Source organism: Podarcis vaucheri (genome assembly GCF_965113315.1).
Source record: "Podarcis vaucheri genome assembly, chromosome: 6".
Classification (NCBI taxonomy): domain Eukaryota; kingdom Metazoa; phylum Chordata; class Lepidosauria; order Squamata; family Lacertidae; genus Podarcis; species Podarcis vaucheri.
Window position 1 is genome coordinate 66,259,712 of NC_138764.1, and position 22,257 is coordinate 66,281,968.

General features: G+C 45.8%; 1 protein-coding gene across 1 annotated transcript in view; it reads right to left on the bottom strand.

Moving 5' to 3' along the window:
* The window catches only part of SLC45A3 (solute carrier family 45 member 3), a 46,912-nt gene extending 24,889 nt beyond the window's left edge, over positions 1–22,023 (bottom strand). The window contains exon 1 of the mRNA XM_082228342.1: positions 21,712–22,023. The gene's annotated coding sequence lies outside the window, so the exon portion shown is untranslated. The remainder of the gene's footprint in view (positions 1–21,711) is intronic.
* Between the last annotated feature and the right edge of the window lie 234 nt (positions 22,024–22,257).

Here is a 22,257-nt window from a genome sequence, read left to right on the forward strand (position 1 = left end):
TATGCAGCAAGCACTTGAGAAGTACATTCTTGGCACAAAATGGATTATAACTGTTCCAGGAGAATGAGCTTTAGATTGAGATTTTAGATTGGCAAATAGTGCGAGACAGGAATGCTATGGGGATGGTATAACATGTATGGCAACCCCAAAAGACACCTGCATCCAGCTCTAAGCACACATTTGCACACCATGCGTACACACTCTAAGACTGCGATTCTCCCCATACTTAACTAGGAAACAAATGCCACTTGACACAGTGGGTCTTTCCTCTGTGTAAACCTAAACCGTATTGTGCAGTAAATCGTAACATCTTTGCCAAAAGACAACCAACAACAACACCCACCTGTCAATTGTTTTGACTTTCCAAAATAAAAAATGGCCATTTATAGCACTGAGATTCCATTTTGATTTTCAACAACCTAAGTTCACCAGAAAGGAGGTGGGGAGTGCCAGTAACAGCCATTTGAAAACTATTTCTGTTTCAAAACAAGAGTTATAAATAAAACTGAACGATTAAAAGTAAGGCAAGCATTGGATGGAACATTTTGAAGCTACTCAAACAGGAGTGAATGAGGATTTATGAGTGGGGGCACTGAAAAAAGGGGGGGAGATCTGGCTACCACCTCATTTTTCCACAGCATACCTCATCAAAAGCATTAAAGATGACCACAGCAGGAGGAGATAAAACAGGTCAGGGGGTCTGGTACTAACATGATGGTGAATAAACAAGACCCTCCAGAAAATCAGAGGCAAAAATAACAGATTGTGGTACCAGTAAGGGTTCACATGGCAGCCCACCTTTTCTGAAACTTAAGACTTCTTTCGTAAAAGGTACTAGAAGCTATGCCACAGAACAGGGTCATGTCTCAAGAGCAGCCACAAAACGTGGGGGCCAAGTGGGCAGAGTGCGTATGGCACAGAGCCCTAACAGCCACAGAGCTCACTGGGTGGCCTTGAAGTCTCCATTTCTCAGCCTAACCTGTGGGGATAAAATAAAATCACCTCATACACATGCCAAATTGAACTCTGCGGAAAAAGTGCAGGACACAAGGGTGATGAGAACAGTGATGTAATGGTAGCAGGGACAGGGAGCGACACAGTTCCACCACGTATTTTACATCGGGGACAATGATGTCATCTCCTGGGGGGAAATTTGTCACTTCTATGCATGCCAAATAAATAAGCTTTTCTCAGAAAGAAACCCACCAAATAAACTACGCAGAGAAAGAGATGGCCTATGTTAGAATGCATGGCTAAGGGCATTCTAAGGGTTTTGTACTGTTTTATTGTTGTTAGCCGCCCTGAGCCCGGCTTTGGCTGGGGAGGGCGGGATATAAATAAATTATTTTATTATTATTATTATTATTATTATTATTATTATTATTATTATTATACCACTGCGCCTTTTTTTTTTAACCCTCCAAAGTCCCTTTACTATGAATTAATGACCAACCAAATTGCCACAAAGCTTTCAACTCCACCAAAACTTCATCAGGGCGAATGTTAAGCAAAGCAGGAGTGAGTGTGTGCTTCAGGCATAAAGTCCGCATTGGCTAGCCATTCATTTTTACTGTATAGTCTTAATCCCCATTGGCACCATACATTTAAAGCAATACCATCCCACATTAAAGAGTCATGACCCCCCTGCAAAGGATCCTGGGAACTGTAGTTTGTGAAGGTTGCTGACCCTTTCCCTGGGACTGGTTGTTCTGCTACTCCGGGAACTGCAACTCTGTGCAGGAAACGGAGATCTGCTAACAACTCAGCGCCCGTAAGGCTTGGTCAAATGAGCAGCCAGAGTTTCCAGACACACTGGCATCAAGACAGGCGGGGGCCCCACCCTCTGCCTATGCCCATAGCGCCAACATCTTGTCTGCTTCCCTCCTCCTGCTTCTCCAAGTTATTATTAACAGAAGAATAAAAATGTAAATCAAACCAAGTGGGAAAAACATAAAGCAGCCCCAAACAGGTGCCCCCCCCTTTAACCTCTAGGCCATGGTAGTGGGCAGGGATTAAAGCCCTGCACCACATGACCAGAGTCCTTGTATTTATATGTCAGTGTGTAAAACCCACCCTGCTGAGCAGCCTTTTCTCTGCCTGAGGCTAGGGCTTCTGCTGAGCGTCTAGTCCAACAGACACACAAAAGGGATTAGCCAAGAGCCTCTCAGCCCTGCAGAGTAATCCATCAAATTATCCCCTTGTTGGCGTGGCTGTCCTCTTCAGAGGGGAGAGCGGGCCGGGATTGCGGGAGGGGAGGGGGGTGGCCTCTAAAGGCTTTTGAAGAAGCTGAAATTACACTTGAGCCTGAAACAGTCCACCCAGCTGCTTCCAGCCCAAGAACCACAATGGGATGGTTGTAAACAGAACCCTGAGAGAGGGGAGGGAAGCAGCGAGGGAGACAGGCAGGGAGAAAAAGAGGACAGGCAGACACTGTTGAAAAGGGCAATGGCCTCCCCCCGCCAAGTGTCAAAATCCAACAGGTGGCTTCGCTCCCCTCCCTCAGCCCCTTTCTGTATCCAGTAACAGAAAACAGCAGCGCTGAAAAGGAGCTGACAATATATCTTGACCCCCTCCCCACCCCTTCTTCATTTAGGGGGAAAGGGCCCACATTTCAAGGAGTTGGGTCATGTATTATGCAGCAATGCCCAAAGGCGTTTTTCCTCCCTTCTAAGCAGTGCCAAGTTCAGGGCCTCTGCATCTTCCTGGAAAGTCCCAGCCTGGACCAGTTATCTCTGGGACATCCTGATCCATCCCTTGCTTAGCTGCAACTTGTATTTAAGTGACACAAACCTGTCAAGAGAGAGCTCTCAGTGTGCCCCCCAAAATGCCATTCGCCCACAAATTCCCCACACGATGCTGGAAGATGATTTCATTTTGTGCAAGAGGCTTTTGTTTTTCCTAAAACACCAATAAACAAGCAGAATCTAAGTTTGCACCAAATACTTCCAGTTTCCAAGATAAGGATCAAGAAGCTGTCCAGAGAAGCAGAGCTGGCGCATGCAAGCTCTATTCGTTTCAAGAGGAAGTCGAGGAGGAGAGGCCTTCTGTCGTTCCGCTCCGTGCCCACTGTGAAGATGTCTGCTTTCAAGTCTAGATTGTTTCAACCCACTTTAAAAATCTGGGCCCAATTGCAAGATCAAAGCACTTCAAAAGGTATTGTCATAAATTTGTATCCTGAGAGGTTACTTGAGAAAGCGGGGAGGGAAAATGACATTTCCTTTACTCCAACTTCCTACCAAATGTACAGATCAGTGACACATCAGACTCATGGCCAGCAGACAACTGATACATGTGGTCTGCACTGCAGATGGGTGCAGGGGTGATTTTTTGGGATCCACTGGGCCTTGGGCTGTCACAGTTGTTATTATTATTTGTTATTTTTATTTAGTTGTTAGGTTCCCCTCATAGAGCTATGCTGCAGAGTTCGCTGGGAAGAACGACTGACTGTTAAACAACTGGGGGGGGACCCTTAACAAACCACAGCTCCCAGAATTCTTGGGGGGCGGGAGCCATGACAGCTTAACGTGGTACAGTATTATGGTAGTAAAATGTATAGTGTGAATCTGGCCTTAGTACATTTTTATTCCTCCTTTCCTCCAAGGAGCACCAGACTGCATACATGCCCCACCCTAATTAGAGGGCTGGCCCAAGACATTTTGGCATCTGAGGCAAACCACAAAATGGTACCACTCCCAGCCCACCAGGGAAGAAGGGGGCGAGTGAACATCTACTTACCAGATGGCTGAAGTAGGAATCAAAGGCCATTGCGGGAGGAAGGGGCCTGCTCTGAATCACCAGCCAGGTGGGTGCAGACCCCAAGCGACCCCAGAGGGCAGCTCCTGGCATTTCCTCCCTAGGGGTGAGAGGAGACCAGAAGCACCTCCTATTCTCAGACAGCCCACTGTAGAAGTGGCATGGGGGGGTTGCCAAGGAGGTGGCAGATCTGGCCTCCAAAGAGCACACTGCATCCATCACTGTGGTGGGCAATGCATTCCTTGGATGCTGAATCTGCTGCCCCTGTGGATCTTGCCACCTGATGTAGTTGCCTCACCTTGCCTCATGAATGGGCTGCCCTTGCCTAATTCTCATCACAATCCAGTAAGGCACAGGCTTAATGGAGAGCATGAGGTTCTCAAGGTCAGCCTAGGACCTTCTAATGGTTTAATGGGGATCTTCTCAAAGCCTCCACACTTGTTAATAATACATAACTTACTGAAAAGAAGAAGCTTTCCAAAGCCCTATCCACCGTTCCCTGCCCCCTTCAGCCCCAGGCTCCAGGCACACTTGCTAGAAAGTTAGAGGATACAATTCCAAGTCACCAAGGTCATAGATAAAAAGAGGTCAGCTTCAGTGTCTGATCTCACACTCAGGCTAACCAGAAATTGGAGGGCACATGATCTGAAGAATTTCAGGCTCTGCCCCACCCCGCAGCCCCAGCTCTAGACAGAGACAGAGACTTTCTCAGCTTAACATCACTCCATGGTGTCAAGAATCTGAAAAATGCAATAGGCTTCAGGAAGGTCAGGCTGAAGACAGCGGCATCGCAAACCCTTGTGACCATGCGTGGTCACGCTGTCAAAGGCAATTATTGACATTTTCTCCTCTGCTGCCAGCCAGCGGCATGCAAGCCTTTGAGCCAGATGTACAGTGGGGAACGCCTATTGATGCAAGCAACACTTTGCTCTGAAGAGGTTTCAAGCAGAAAATGCTGGAAATTAATCTAGAGAAGGGATCCCTCTGGCTGTGGATTTCTCTTCCCAAGCCACAGCTCTACAACCCCACATATGTAAGGAACGTAGGAAGTTGCCTCGTACCAAGTCAGATCACTGGTCCAACTACCTCAGCATTGTCTATGCTGGCAGGTCAAGGTTCTCCATGGTTTCAGACAGGGGTCTCTCCCACCCTACCTGAAGATTCTGGGGATAGAACATGGGACCTTCTGAATGCAAAGCAGATGTGGTAAGAACACCGGGAGTCAGACCTCATCCAAACAGTTGGCAGTAAGCCCTATTTTGTATGACTTTTTTGGTAATCATGTGAGCCTGCCTTGGTGAAGAAAAGGAGAAAATTGTCTTTCAGAGCCTAGTTACTAGGATGAAAATATTACAGGAAATTAGTCCATTTAATGCTTGTTTGGCTTAAGTTACCTTCTGAGCCAGTCGGGGTTTTATTATTTCATGCAAGCAAGGAAGGAAAAGGGGAGGGTAATGATAAGAGGAAGGAGAAACGTTTCAATAGCAACTAGAAAAAGGAACTGAAATGTGAACTTATCTAAAGCAGAAATCTAAAACCCCACATGTTACGGAGTTTATGTTCCTTGGAATTATAAAATGCCAACCCAGCATTTGCATATTCAGGTCACCCATTCAGGAAGTTCAGTTTACTTACGGTCACTTCATGCAAGGTTGCATTCCTACGTGAATATTACTGCTATGCAAGAAAAAAATATGTATATACACAATCATATCTGATGGACAGGTGCAGTTCAGCATAAGGTATCACAGGAACTGACACAACCCCAGAGTCTCTTCTCAGGCTCACAGAATAACGGGGACCTGCAAGGATTTTGTGATAGTAGTGCACGCGATTATTTATAGCAGACAGGGTATCAAGGTAAGAAGCAGTTTTGGGAAACATTTACTTTAGCAAAGACTAAAATCTTATAAAGTGCAGTACAGAGGTTCCCAAACTGTGGTCTGTGAATAACAGGGATCTGCAGCCTTCATTCAGGTGTCTACAGCGTGTCTGTGGATTTGTGGTTGCAGATGAGAGACTGTACATCCATCGCATTAAATACAGGAAACCCCCTTACGTTCTGGGTCTTTGTGTGTGTATGTCAGCGGAGCATTCCACCTCGTTCCACCCTCTTCCAGTGCCAAAGACAGCATGTGCATACACAGTTGCACATGCAAATGCAGGCAAATAGAGAGTTGCCTGTATTCATTTTGATTTTGAATTGCTTTTAGATTGCTTCTTTTGTCTATTATGTTGCATTTTATTATATTAGTCTGAATTCTATGGAATAAAAATACAATTAAAAAACATATAGCATCTAATGCAGCTGCTACAACAGGCAGAAAACTCAGTAAGACTCTGCACAATTTTTAAGTGGTTCATGTGGGGGGGGGGAGTTTGGAAAGCACAGCTGCCATGGATCCCAAAAGTGCAGCCTTTACTCGAACACTCAAGCATTTCCAGTGGGCAATCCCACACAAGGAAAGAAGAGAAATACTAGTGTCTAGCACAGGCATAGGCAAACTCCGGCCCTCCAGATGTTTGGACTACAGTTCCCAATATCCCTGACTACTGGTCCTGTTAGCTAGGGGTGGTGGGAATTGTAGTCCCAAACATCTGGAAGGCCGGAGTTTGCCTTTGTCTGGTCTAGCGTTTCACAGCTAGGAGAAGCAAGACCCAGAAACCAGAAAACTTTTTCTCAAGTTCCCAAAAGACACGTAGCAAAAGGAATAATCCCAAAGCCACAGTGTGCCATAGAGTCATGACACAGTAAGCAAGCTTTCAAATTCTCCAGATCTCTTTTAATCATGCTCTATGAATGTTGGTTGGGGTGGGGGTGGGGGAGCTGGAGAGAGAAAAAGCTGGGCATGTTGTCGTCCCAAAGTCTGCAGTTTGTAACAGTCTTAAAATGGAGTGCAGGAGGAGTTATGCAGTCATAATTGGATTAGCGTTACTAGGGGAAAGACAGATTTGCAAGATGTACCCAAGACTACTGACACAAAGAAGCAAAAATGCTGTTTTTGAAGATATAAAATTTAGCAGTTACTTTGGTTATGTCTTTAATCCTCGTCAAAACACAAGGATGACTTCAGCTTTCTGACATCCAGACAAGATAAAAATGAAAGTAATTATATTAACAAAACTGAAGATTTCTTTTGAGGGTGTGCACTAGGTACACAGTCAACAGAAGCCAAACTAAGAAAATTTACCTTGTATTTGGAGAACATGTAACCCCCTCAAAATTTAAGTCTCTGGCACAGAAAGTTCATTTCTCTCCACTTTGAAGACCCCTCTCCTGGACAGAGAAATGCAGTATTCTTTAAAGCACATAAAAGTTGTAGGTAGTCATGTGGTCTTTACCATCCTGTGGCTCCTGTATCTGTTTCTCCTCTTAGTACCAACACTGCCATTTATAATTTGAATATAAGGAATGCAATCCTTGGGTGTCTGAAGTGCATCTCTCTAAAGGTTTCTTCTCTAAGGAAGAACAGTTTGATACCGTTTGTGTGTACAATATAGAAACAGATATCTAAAGAGATAAAATATAGAGCAGTTCCCATGGGATGATCCAACATAACTTTTCCCCTGCCAAGTCCAAACACACTACTGGCTAGATAGGGGAGGTCTGGGTTGGAGCAGACTTGTTTGTGAGCCATTCCAAAAACCTGCTTTTCAGGGTTCAGGATTGCATTCCAGGACACAACAGCAGCTCTGATCACCCAGAGAGAGCATCTTCTTTGGAAAAAGCCATAGCCAACCATCCGGTCAATTGAGTACTAGCATTAACAGGGCAAAGCGGAGTTCAGTTGCAAGCTTGGGATAGGGAGACTGGTTTTTTATGCCAACAGAAAAGTCATATCTGACATGCACGGCGTTATAGCAAAGTCAGGAGGAAGACACAGTGTTCAAAGTCTCCACTGTAAGATGCTTTGAAGAGACTATGACAGAGGGCTCCACATTTTATTACTTTTTTCTGACTGAACTTAAGAGCATGACCTTTTGCTCCTAGTTGGAGAATACACTTTGGATCCCAGACACAGACAGACACACAATACTAATGGGCCTTTTTGTGATCACGTGGTAGCTAATGCATTTTCCCCCATGGCAATTTTCTGGTCTGCAATTCCAGCTATTTATATCCCTGCCAGAGAAGTTTAATGCCATCGTGTGTGTGTGTGTGTGTGTGTGTGTGTGTGTGTCTTCTTTGATCATAGCCAGCAGGTTCCCTCTTCACAATCGCCAAAGAAAGAATAGATTAGAAGCAAAGATCATTTGCAAACTGGAGGAACTGGGTACTTTTCACCGATCTCATGCCCTCCAGAGGTTTTGAACTGAATTCCCCATCAGCCTCAGCTACCACCCTGTTGGTTGAGACTGATGGGAGTTGTAGTCTGTCTGACACATGTGGAGGGCATCAGGTTGGCAAGATCATACAAAAATGGTATGAAAAGAGGCAAGGCTCGTCTCTACAGCAGGATTGAAAGTTACATAATTTGTAATGGGCTGCCTTACTTTGCTCCCATGAATGAACTTAATACAATTTCTACAATCCAGCATTACAGTATTTTCAGAGGCAGTTTGTGAATCTCTTAAAACCACATCGGGCTTATTGTTAATAGGAATTATTAACCAGCGCCCATAAATCAATTACAACTACTTACTGATGGGACTAAATAATAATATTTGGGGTTTTATGAAAGTTTCATGGCAAAGGTTTCAGCTCTCCCTGAAGCCACCCACAAAGCTAAAAACTGCTCAGTGTTGACTTTATCATTCTAATCACCTGCCAAATGTTTTGGGTATGATTTTGGCCTTTTTTGGTCCCAGTTAATCCACTTCTGCAAATGGCACATCAGTTTAGCCTCACAGAGAAGCTGAGATGATAACTGGTTTCATGGCTGCCAGATGATCAGATCCTGCTTTGAGGACGGTATAAAGGATCTTTTTTTAAAAAGTAAAAGGAGTTGGGTTCAGCATTAGATTATTGGCTCATGTCCGTCTGTAGGCTGATCTTGTCTGCTACACTCGTAACACAAACAGTCCTGTGTTGATACATAGCATGGCTAAACAGAACAAACAAGGCCAGTTATAAATGTTCTCACTTACTGGTGCGTCACATGGACAGGGTGGCAACTGAGAGTAGACTTGCAGACAGCCTCTGGAAATTGCAAGGACACACTTTCTCTCCCAATAGCCCTTTATGTTTCATTTGTTGAGATGTTTGCCCACCTCTAGCTGTGTTTACCATATCAAAGTTCATGGGAAACACAGGTGAAGCGGAAGGGTAGCTGGGTAACAGATTATTCCCAATCACAAATGGGTCCTGACATCTTCACGGTTAAGTTTCAAGCATGCATATGGAAAACTGAACTTGGATCATTTATAAAGCACATAATGTTTTGTCACTGAAGTTCACTTTGTATGGTGTATAAGAGCATGCAAAAAGTTACAGAGCAGGGATGAGGAACCTGTGACTCTCCAGATGTTATTTTATGTCAACTCCCAGAAGAATGACCAATGGTCAAGAATTACTGGAGCTGTATTCTAGCAAGATCTGGAGGGCCACAGGTTTCCCAGGACATCCACCAATGTCCACAACTGCTCTCAAACCAGCCAGGGATAAAGATGAGGTACCCCCACAGAGATGCACCAAATTTAATCTGAATGGGTATTTTATGTCATGTTTCCCCTGCGTTCCATATGAAAATGGAAATAATTGTGCAAGACACAGATCACAACCAAAGGTCACTTCATACTTGCATAACTGTCACTTGATGAATGCATTGTCAGGTAGTGTCTTCCGTGTGTGAATGAGAAATAACGCCTATTAAGTTTAGTAGGACTTACTCTAGAGAACATGTGCACAGGATTGCAGCTTTGTCCACAACCATTCATTGACTGGTATAAGGCAAGCAAGGATGGTCCTGCTACAAATATGTAGTAGAACAGAGTTGGCCAACTTGTTTGTACAGCACTATCAATGCACCCAGTAACGCAGCACACTTGACTGCAGCTGAGGAGAGTTGAAACAGTGGGGTTAAAGTATTATATGCTTTATAAATAATAAAAGTTCAGCTTTCTAAAATTGCTTTTCAGGGTAACCCTGAAGTTCCCTCCATCAGCTTGGCTGGGTAAAACTGCCATTTGGCTTCTCTACTCTTCCCTGAACTGTCTTCTGCAGCAACCACTTCACCTGGCTATTATGAAACTTCATTATGCAACACGATGGAAGACCAGAATGACAATTGGCTTGTTTTCCTCTTCCTGCTCTTTGTATCTTCATCAAGTAAAAGCCAATAAGAAAGAAAGAGAAAGGGGGGCAGAGACAGACAGACAAATACCTGCCCCAAGGAGTTTATGATCTGAATGCTTCAAGAGGGAGAGGAAACATGAGATGGGAAACAGTGGGATGAAGGGGCGAAGCACAGTTCACAGCAGATGATGAATATGGGCGAATGCAGTTACGAGTACTTGGGGTTAAGCCAAAGACATCATAGAAAAGTTAGGTTTTGGATAAAATGGAAGGTGTCAATATGAAGGTACTTTAGGAAGGATGCAACCAGCGGAAGGTAAGTGATTCAGATGGGAAAATTCATCCAGTGAAAATGAGAGTCCACCGCAGCATCATTCCTTCCATTTCAAGGATTTTAAGTTCTTCCAGCATGCCCCTTGGTGTCCTGGATCTACTGCTGATGAGTGGAGAAACCTGGGGGCCTTCCAGGTGTCACTGGACTCCCAACTCCCTTCAGCCGAAAACAGTGTGACCAATGGTTAGGGCTGATGGGAGTTGTAATCCAACAACATCCAGAGGGCCACTCCCTGCTTTAGAGGGAGGTGAGGGCCAGGCCAGGATCCAAAGAATTGAGATAGTAGTTCTTTGTGCCCAATGGATTTCAGATTTCTGTTTCTCAAACAGCAGCACATGTCAAATGTTCACATTGTGTGTGTGTGTGTGTGTGTGTGTGTGTGTGTAAACACACAATCATGTATCCTCAACGCCTTATAAGTTAACTTTGTAACAGGTTATAGTTGCTTTGGAGCCAGTCCTGATTAAAAAGTGGGAAGGAAAGAAAGATGCTTGGTTTGTGTGTAACGGTAAGTCACAAGCTATGGATTCCTGTGAATGATCAGTGAGCTGGTTCATGCTGTTCAGTTGGGTCCACCCCTCTCCTCCCTGTCCCACCCCAGGAGGAAAACAACAACCCCCAGCACTCACTTAGTATTATGTGTGAAGCAGCACTTGTGCTTTGTTTCAGTACAAACAAACCAAAAGTGGAAGTCAAGGTTTGTACTTGGTTTACTGCTCCAAGAGGAGGAGCAAGGAAGAGGTTCTCACGAACTGGAACACTCAAGCTTTGGTCTCTGTTGGTTCTCAAAATGTGGCACAGAGGAATAATTAAGGCATAATGAAGCAGCAGCTTCTGATCCTTAGATGGCAGCTATGACAACATCGCAGCAGCGAAAGTTGTTTTGGCCTTAAAACCATTTTGGCCTTTGAAGTTTAAATTAACTGAAAACTTCAGGTTTTATTTGGATAGGAGGTTAAAATCTAGCATGCATGTCCACTGATATACATTAATTTGTTAGCAGTATCAGTACAGAAACTCTCATCATAGCACAATAGGGAGGAGATGAGCTACTACCTCCTATGAACTCTACAAAGCTCAACAAATTTCTATATTTTAACTTTTAAGTGAACTTTTGGAACGTGAACATTCCATTTTTAGAAACTGCCACACATAACTCCAGATTCTGCTGCTGGCCTCACTACAATCCAGTGGGGATGTCATGGGCTTGGCAGCTTTCTAAGCTGCTAGATCACACCATAAATCACCAGAGCGCTGCATGCAAAAACAGGCCTGGGGTTCATTGAAGTTTGCATGATTAACCCCACGGCTTGTTCAAGTCAACCCAGAGCAGGTTATTCTGACTATAAACAGCTGGAGCAGAGATTGTTTCCAGAGCAAGGAAGGTCAATGCCATATCTCACCGAAGGAGCTGCTTCTCCTCTGTGCTCAACCTCCTTGTGGGAAATACTTTTACGACCAGAATGCAGCCACAACACAGGCATTAAGAGATGGTTTTTTATGGAGTGCCTGCAGACCTAGCACCTGCTTGCTGAAGAACATATTCCAGTCCTCGCGCTCTGCCTCCCCAAACAAAACAAAAAAATGCTATTTGAGTTGCGTTCCTTCTATTCCGTTCCTTATTTTCCCAGGGCCTGCCTTTTCTCATATTCAGACTGGCAAAATGTTAAAATAAATATTTTCAGACTTAAAGCAGGAACAGATTGCTATTTGGGTAGGAGAAGAGACACCAACGGTGCCACAAGTTCAAAGGACCTCCTAGGAACTAGCAGAAAGGATGAGGAGGAATAAAGAACACACAGCAATTTCTTGGGCAGTTCCACAGAGCCAAGAATTTGGTTCCTTACCAAGGTGTCCAAGTCCTCACAGCCTTGCAGTTTAGAGATTTTTTCCCCAGCCTCAAATTAAGCCTCATGTAATGAAAATACATGCCAATGAGATGGGGTTCCTACAAACCATCTCAAAGCCACATTATGTACATGTTTTCCTTCAAAGCAGTATGAGTATACTTGGATCTCATCTACTGCAGTTTCAATAGTAGCAGCAGCTGCAAAGCAATAATTTCTTTGCCTTTTGATCCCAATGCTTACAATTTCCCTCCTACACTCATGTACATGCCAACCCTATACTCAGGTACTGTACACACACTCTATATATTCATGTACACATGCTTACCAATTGAGAACAGTGCTTTATTGCATCTAATGAAATGAATCCATTCCACAAAAGCCTTATACCCTAATAAATTGGTTAAGGCTTGCATAGGGATGGACACATCTGTCAAATTCAGTTCTCTTAGATTCTCATCTTTCTGAACTAAAATTCAGTTCTCCATGACATTTTGTGGCAATATGAGAATTATTTTTTTTAAAAAAATCCTCATGAAAATTCAGCAGCATTTTGGTGTGAATTTCTCCTAATAAGCACATTTTTATGTGCGATTTCAATAATATACACATTTTTGCAAGCTGTTTCCCCTAATGTAATGCATTGCTGTGTGCTATTTTTGCCAAAATATTATTTTTATGCACAATTTTTTAATTTTAATTTGAAAAACCAAATAAAGTTTAGAAAAAATTATGCACACTTTCCCTGAATGCATGCATTTTTGTAAGCATTGTTTAGTTGGCAAACTGCATAGCAAAATTTGGATGAGTATGAAATTTGACAGATCTCTCTCTTTTGGTTTGCATATTGTTTTGAAAAAAGTGAATGTGATAAATTCAGCTTCAAATGAGACATGAATTCAATCCCCTTCCCCATCCCTAGTCTTGAAGGTGCCATAAGAATCATCATAGTTTTTGCAACCACAGCCTTAATGTGGTTTCCCCTTTTTTCAACCCTGCTTCAGAAGAACTCAGGTTGAGTTCAGCTATGAGGAAAGCCTCACTGATCCAAATGGGTCAACTGATTACACCCCCAGACAAGGTTCCATCAAGAGTAATGCAGTGCATGAAACATACTACATTCATCCCCAGCAGAGCTACATGGCAGTGAAACAGATACCATCAAGGAAGGAAACTGAGCCTTCCAGCCATTTGACAATCTCTTCATCTTTCAAATTAGAAGTTTACGTAAGGAAGCCTGAATTTTGTTACTTGCATTATAAAGGTAAAGGTAAAGGTACCCCTGCCCGAACGGGCCAGTCTTGGCAGACTCTGGGGTTTGTGCGCCCATCTCACTCAAGAGGCCGGGGGCCAGCGCTGTCCGGAGACACTTCCGGGTCACGTGGCCAGCGTGACAAACCTGCATCTGGCGAGCCAGCGCAGCACACGGAACGCCGTTTACCTTCCCGCTGGTAAGCGGTACCTATTTATCTACTTGCACCCGGGGGTGCTTTCGAACTGCTAGGTTGGCAGGCGCTGGGACCGAGCAGCGGGAGCGCACCCCGCCGCGGGGATTCGAACCGCCGACCTTTCGATCGGCAAGCCCTAGGCGCTGAGGCTTTTACCCACAGCGCCACCCGCGTCCCCCACTTGCATTATAGCAGTGGTCAAAAGTTAAGCAACCTACGAGATTATATTGCTAACTCGGGCATTGAAAAACAAAGAAAAAATTAGCTTCACTTTGCTTGTATATAAGAAATTTTTGCAATAGTAAGAGAAGCCACTGGCACTTAAGACTGTTATCATACAATACTCCAGAAAAGAGCTCTGCACTGTGCTATTTATGCGGTTTATGCCCATCATCACAATATTTAAAACAGCACACATAAATAAAATAGAGCTTCTAGCTCATATAGGTACCTCATGTGTGAAAAATACCTTAAAATACTGCTGATAAGCAGGCTTTGTGTAAATGTCTACAATGAGGAGCTGCAGCATTCAAAATTAAAAACTCAAATGCAGAAACCAGAGAAGTCAACTGAGCAATAGGTGTAGGAAAGGGCATACTTGATTCTGGGAAGAAAATTTGAAATTTTGCTGATTTAGAAATTTGGCAGAGAACAGGCTGGATAAGCAAGAAGAAAATGAGGAATTCTTGCATGAATCACTGGCACAGGAGAAGTGGAGTCAATGAGGCAGAAAGGGAGGAAGGGGCAAGAATGAGGTCCTAATCTCTAGCTGCTGGAAAACAGCACTCACACCTCTTGTTTGTGCCCACAAGCAAGGCAGCAGCAACTTGTCCTTTAAGTGGAAGCTTCCAGGCTCTCATGAAGATGTTTTCTTAACATGATAGACAGCTGCATCCTGCTACTTATTGCATCATAGAGGCTATTCAGATTTCTGGCCCTTGCCTGTTATTTATTTATTTTATTTAAAGCATGTCCACTTGTCCAGCTCATGAGCCTTTCGACTACCATGAGATACAAGGATCAACAGCAGCAACTTGAAAACAACAACTAATAACAACAGCACAGCAAATAAAACAATTTGAAGGAGGAGAAAAACCCAAAGGACAGAAGACAAATCTGGCAGTGAGGCCACAGGCTTGCAGAAAATTTAAATGGTATTTAGGTGGTGTCTGAATGCAGTCAGTGAAGGAGCCAAGCGGACTTCCTTAGGCAGGAAGTTCCATGATGTTGGAAGAAGCCCCTTGTTGGAATCACCAACAGCCCAACTTCTATGGCAGGGGATATGGATATGGAGAAGGCTCTGGACTTCCGGGGTTGACGCGATCTGGGAATGGCGGATTCCCTCCGAGCTCCGGAGGGAATCGGCTCAGCAGGGGACGGGTCTTTGCCGTGCCGGCGACACGGGGACCCTTAAAACCGCAGGCACGGTGCCTGCGGACTGAAGACTCGGCGGGTGCCTTAAGCGCCCCCCCTGATTCGCGAAGAGCCTTTTTAAAGGCTGCGGAGGGGATACGGGGGGTGGCGCGGCACTGAGAGTCCATCGCTACCTCTGCTGAGCGAAGCCGCGAGCCATGACCGGAGAGCGCTGACTTCCTTCCTTGAAATTCGGCTGAAAAAACAACCCGTGAGTAATTTGGACTTGGTTTTTAAGAAATTTATCCACTGAATTTGAGACGATTGGGGGATGTGCTAAAAGGAAGTCCGTACCCCCCACCTTGCAGACGATCTAGAGCAGTGTTTCCCAAACTTTTTTGGGCAACGGCACACCTGTTTACTGAAAAAAAATCTCGCGGCACACCACCATTAAAGCCCCGCCCCGTGACGTCAGCGCGCAGCGTCACGCCGGGAGGGACGCACGAAAGTGAAAGTTTTTTCCCTCCCCCTTGCCGGGGAACCTCCAAGCTTTGGGGGTGGGAGGAGGCAGCAGAGCGAGGGACTGAGGGACGGCGGCAACTGAGGCGGCGGCGGCTGTTGTGGTGGTGGCGGCGATAGCGGGCGGAGGAGGGGGCGGCGGCGGGGCTTGAGGAGCCGTCGCCGGGAGTTGCTGCTGCTGTTGTTGCTGCTGCTGCCCGGACATGCCGGCCTCCTCCTCCTCCGCTGTCTCGCGCTCCTCCCTTTTGCACGCGCTGCCCCGCCGCTCGGCACCACCACCGCGGAGCCGCCCCCGGCTCGACGCGGATCCTCGCCGCCGCCCGACTCGCTCGCCTCCCTCCCACGGCACACCAGCCAATGTCTCACGGCACAGTAGTGTGCCGCGGAACACCGGTTGGGAAACACTGATCTAGAGCAACGAAAAAAAGAACTAAGCTGGAGTGCCTACCCTGTAAAGGGTGAGTTTTAAAAAAAGACAGTAACTTCCAAGATTTGGAAATTTTGAGCAGGAGAGAGGAGTGTTGGATGTTTTGTGTTCTGTTGTAAACAACCCCCCCTCCCGGGCCCGGGAGCGTCCTGCTTTGGAGCTGGTTTAAGAAGTGCAGAGTTTGACAGCTGTCAAAGCTGTCAAACGGACTGTTAATAGTGGAAAATTGCTACCTAAGTTACCTCTGGATTAAAAAGAGTTACAATTGATCTAAAATTGTTGGAAATAAAGAAACAATAACAAGACAAAGGACTGTTGGGGAAAAGAATACTAAGTAACCAGATTCCCTCTAGAGGGAATTCTGTGGAACTACAATGGCTGTGGATGGAAAGATACTGGGAGAAATCGAAAGGATGTTCTATTTGGTCGGAATCTTACAAGAGCAGACTACGGCTATGAGTGAACAATTGATGACCTTGACTTCTGAAACAAGTAGTCCTGCTGAATGTAACGAGGACCTCAATGAGAAAGAATCCACAGCTGAACCAGAAATGATAATAAAAGAAGAGGAGAAGACAAAACAAGAAAGAGAAGAAGTGATGTGGGAAAATACTGAGCAGAAGCTGACGCCTGTGGAATACAAACAAGGAGATTATTGGAGCAAATCTACTATAAATCCACGAAAGATGCAGAAGACGAAAGTGGAGGCCCTGGGAGTCTATGAAATTAAGGAATTTAAAATAAAGAAATATAATCGGGGCCTCCACATAGACTCTGACTTTGATTACCTTCAAGATTCATGCCTTGTGGAAACTCTTCAGCAGCTGTTTGCAAATATGGGAAGAGACTTTGGATTGATGGTGAAAGAACTCTTTCGAGATGTGACGACTGGCATAAAGGATTACCAACAAGACCGGCGGAGAGGGACTGAAAGAGACTGGAGGGCCTCGGACGTGAGGAACCCGGGCTAGGAACTGTTATTTTGGACATGCTTTGGGAAGGGACGCAAACCGGGGATGGGAGGGAGGGAAAAATTAAGTTCTAACAACACTCATGATTATGGGATTTGGTTAAAAAGATCATTATTCAAGACAAAATGGGAAATCGATGGAAGGGAATTGAGGTCCAACTTAGAAAAAATTAATTTTGTTTGTTTTTATAAAAGGACTAACATTAAGACAGGGAAATGCCAATTTGCTGACATAAATTTGGAAATGGGGATGCAAGGGAGGGGGTAGGGGGAAGTCAATGACCAGGGTTAGGAAATAACATTTTCGGGAAAGTATATATGTTTGTTGTTGTTTTCTTTTTTTTTTTTCTCTTTGTTTATGTGTTTATTTGTTTTTTGTGTTTTTGTTTTTGTCTATATAAAATGTGAAAACCCAATAAAAATTTTATAAAAAAAAAAAGGATATGGAGAAGGCTCTGCTCCCAATCACCTGACTAGATGGGCAAGTTTAGGTAGGAAGAAGTGAACCTGTAAGAATCCTGGTTATGAGCCACAGAGGATAAAGGCCTTAAACAGGTCTGGAAAAAGACTGGAGCCAGCAATGGATACAAATAGCAATGGAGTCACATGCTACAAAAGAACTCAGTAAAGGTAAAGGGACCCCTGACCTGGTCCAGTCATGGCCGACTCTGGGGTTGCGGCGCTCATCTCACTTTATTGGCCGAGGGAGCCGGTGTACGGCTTCCGGGTCATGTGGCCAGCATGACTAAGCTGCTTCTGGCGAACCAGAGGAGCGCATGGAAACACCGTTTACCTTCCTGCTGGAGTGGTACCTATTTATCTACTTGCACTTTGACGTGCTTTTGAACTGCTAGGATGGCAGGAGCAGGGACGGGAGCTCACCCCGTCATGGGGATTCGAACCGCCGACCTTCTGATCGGCAAGTCCTAGGCTCTGTGGTTTAACCCACAGTGCCACCCACGTCCCTCCAAAAGAACTAGCTCTAGCAAAACCTCCAACTGCTGCCCTCTGCACCATCAGAAGTTTGCTTACACTCCTCAAAGGCAACTCCATGTAAAGTGTGTCACAGGAAGCCAAACAGGGTGGTGGCAACTATGTATTCTACAGAATGCCCTTCAAGGCTACTTTATCCAACTATGTTTGCTTTATTAAAAGTATTTACATATCTAGGGGACCAGACAGCTTCTATCAAAACATGAGAAATGTTTCAGATTTTAAAACAAATACTGGCATGCTGTGTCTTAAGGACAATCTCTCCTTAAACATCATGCTAGAATATGCCTTGATCATAGAACAGACATTACCAGTGATCAATGGCTTGCCACCTTTATAGACAGATGTACAACTGCATTTTGCTCTAAATCGACTGCTTTGTGAGTCCTAACCATTAGGTTAGACTTGTAACAGAATACAGCAGTCAGAAATAAGCTGGGCTGCGTTAAACACATGGTAAGAAAGAAGAACCTTATCAAACTACTGTACTGATCTAATTATTCAAACATCTCCATATACTGTCCTGCTGTCTGTCACATTTTCTGAAGATTTGTAGAATGACAAAGGATACATAAGCATCAAAGAGCATGATAGACTGTAAACTGCCCAGTGATCCCCAGATGAACAGAGGTATATACATTTAATAACTATTTAAATTTATTTTATTCTATTAATTAATGAGCACCTAGAACACATCACTATAACCTCAATCCAATGTCTCTTAGCTGACCACTAGGCACAGAATATACCAATGTTGACATGTGGATACTAATGCTGAGGCTCAGGGGAGTTATAGTTTAATAATACCTGCTCTTAACTATTCATGCAGCTTTCTTGAAAACACTCTTTCTCAGCCTGTTTCAGAGTGCTCTACCAACAATCCCTTAAAGCTATTGCTTAGCAGTACAATCTCCTTTTGATCATGTTCCCCCCACCCCAAAACACACACACACACAACATTATGCACTAGCTTCTGAAAGGAGAACGGCACCACACATTATCACAGAATTTAAACAAAGCAAAACTGCTGGTCCCTATATAATGTTTTCCTACAGAAAAGGGAGGGGTATGTGGAGAGGAGTATCACATGTGGAAAAAGCACAGCAATTCCATGCGCACCACACAAAGGGGTGCTGATGTGGCAGCATGCCTGAGCTTCCTTTGCATTCATCATCGATGAATTTGTCCCTCAGAGTGTGTTAGGAACCAGGAACCACAGCCCTTACTCAGGCTACTGAGGTTTCCAAGAGTTTCTGTACTTCACACAGAAGAGAAAAGGAAGAACTGCAAAGAAAAGTTTTACGAGGGAGTCAAACAGAACATCAGCACACTGCTTCTGAGCTGAACGTGTAAGCTTACTCATTACTCAAATATTTGCACTTTCCATCATCATTGCACTAAACTACTGCTCTGTGCTTGCGTTAGCAGGTGCGCCGTATCTCAGATAATCCTAACTAAAACACTAGGGTTATAGCCCATCCTGTCATAAAGGCTTAGTGCTACTTAGAATCCATTACTCAGGCTCCCCAAAGCTAGAAAAAGAAGGAAATTAAGGCAATAGTTTTTATTGGATTAGCTTCGGCTGATACTGAAGACTGCAAACTTGATTTACACAGCGGCATTCTACAGGCAAAGGTGAAAAAAGGAGCACAGAAATTGCATAAGCTTGTGATACTACATAAAAAGTGCACAGCTGAATTATTCCTTATTCTCTACAGTCAATAGCTGTTCTGTTTCAAAAAGACAGAGAACAGTTGCTTACTCATTGCCTATGGGAACACAAGTTATGTCAAGATAAGAGTTTGATTAACTATTAGGAAAAGGATCTTAACAGCGGGACAAGTTGCATAATCTGAGCTACATGTTGTCTGTCTGTGGCACAAACATGATGAAATCCTCCCAGGAGTTTTGTGTTTGACAGAGAAACATGGGTAATCAACTAGAGAAATAGTCAACAGCCAATTCCCATTGTGTAGCAATCTTTTGCCTGGCAGGATGTGCTCAGACCTTGACTTTGTAAATAAAAAAGTGAGGTGGGTTCTTCATGATTCAAGGGTCCATTCCTGTCCTTGCACCCTCACCCTGGACATGGGTGCCTTGCATAAGGCACATTCAGATTCCATTCACAGTTCCAAAGCTGCTTTCAAACAGTTTCCAAAAGCGCAGTGGGGAAACACGGCCCAAAATAGTAAGTGATGTTACTTCAGTTATACACAGCACTGGTGCCAATACAGTACCTGGCATCTTTGACCTGCTGCTGGGGGCCCAGCACCCTAGAATCAAAGTTGGGGGGACCCCAACCCCCTGCAATGCAGGAATCTGTGGCAAGGCCCACTGCTGACACCTACCTTCCTCCCACTTGGGGGGGGGGGCGGATATCAGTTCAGTGCTTCAAGCAGCACACTAGATGGTAGGCTCTAGCTGCCAGGGGTGTCAACTTGAATACAATATTGGGGGGGGCAGGTAAGCCCCACCCAGTATAATCAATCACAAGACACAGCGAGCGCACATCATTTGAATGGTAATGCCCATTAACTTGGGGGGCACCCCCTCAGATATTTTATTGGAGGGGGGAAAGGACCTCAGGCCCCTAAGACTTGGCTCCAATGCTAGCGGCCATTTAAATTTCCCATAGTTCTTCTGACATAAAGTCGCTCTGGAAAATTTAAACCACCAGCTCCCTCACTGCTTGGTGTCCGTCAATTGTTGGGGGGGACGACCCAAGGCCCCCTGAATCCTACCATTGTGTTGCTACCCATTCTGCACCCAGAAACCTTAACAGCATCACCAATGTTGCACAGTAGGGAGTAAGGGACATGCTGCCAAAGAATGAAGGATCTGTACTCTCTCCCTTGACACATGCCAAGCTTCTTAAAAGCGTGGTGTTTGGACTATACGGGACAGCCGGCAACTGGACTGTATCAACTCAGGGCTCTCTCAAGTGACGAGCGGCCCTATCGCTTCTCCCGGAGTAACTCATCCCACAAGCCGGACTTCTTGTTTAGAGAAGTCGATCCGATGGCAGCGCACGTGCTCCAGAAAGGCTGGAAGACGGGAGGATGAAGCTCGCTTGTTGATCCACTTATCCGGAGCAGACGGGGGTCCCTTGGCCAGCCAGCAGCCCGGCTCTTATTAAGCAGTCAAAGAGCAAGGCAGGCACCGGCAACATCCCCATCGCCCCCGCCCCGCTGGACCGAGGCGCCCTGATTCAGCCCCACCTGCTCCAGGTTAAAGGCAACCAGGAAATCGGAGCAGCCGAGCAGGGAATCTTTGACGCGTCCGTCACCAGGGAAGGCTGCCGCGAGTTCAACCAAAATAAACACCCGGCGGTTCAGTGCGTGACTCACGCCTCCTCCCCCGCCGCCCCCATCTCAACTTTTCCGGAGACGAAGATTTCCCAAAAGAGAGATCCGGCATGATCGCGCCCAAGAACTGGCGGGCTTCTTGCAGAGCAGGCGCGGCGTGCCTTGGGCCGCCTTGGGCTCCCGGGCCGAGCCGGCTGCTCCTCTCCCGGCGCGCCCTCCAAGCAGCCGCCCGCCCACAGCGGAGGACACGCCGAGCGCCTGCCTGCAGCCGCCCCGTCCCGCCAAACTCCGGAGAAGCGCCGGCCGGGAGGGGCCGCCGGGCTCCCCTTCTGCACTCGCCCCCTCCTCCCTCTGCAAGGAGCATCCCCGGGGATTTCCACCTCCCTCGCTCCCCCCGGCTCCAATTCAAGGGCAAAGACAACTCTCTACTTCTGGAGAAGATGCTTTGCAGTCTTTAAAAGTGGTGGGGAGTGCCCACGGACTTGGCAGGAGGGGGCTCGGCCCAGGCGCACGTGCTCTTCGCGTACCTGGCATAGAAGCAGCAGCGCCGCCGCCAGCATGTCTCCTTCCCCGGCGAAGCCGCCTCTCCGCTTCGGCCCCCTCCGCGCCGGGATTTGTGCAGAGGCGCTCAATACCCGCCAGTGTCTCGCTCTGCCGCCTTTTAAATTGGCCAGCCCCAGGGCGCATGCGCCGAGGCCGCCAGGGTGGAGTGAGGTTGGCTTTGGTCGGGTTCGGCAGAAGGGCTTCTCCCGACCCCGAGGCATCGTCGAGGGGGCGGGGCGGGGGCTTCTCCTCCGGTCGTACCGGCTATGAACTTCCAGGCGGCGACTGGAAGAGACTCGGCGACCGAAGAGCGCTTGGGGGGTTGCAGACGGCGATGTTTTCTGGAGGGAAGGAAGGGAAGGGTAGACCGAGATTATACACACACACATCTGTCGAGGGAAACGTAGGAAGTTTCCACTCGTTTCAATGAAGTCTATTTTGCAGTAAACAGCCCCGTCCCGAACACAACGCTGCGATACAAGCGTTATGATGGTCAACTAAACTATACTCCGAGTAGACCCACTGAAATC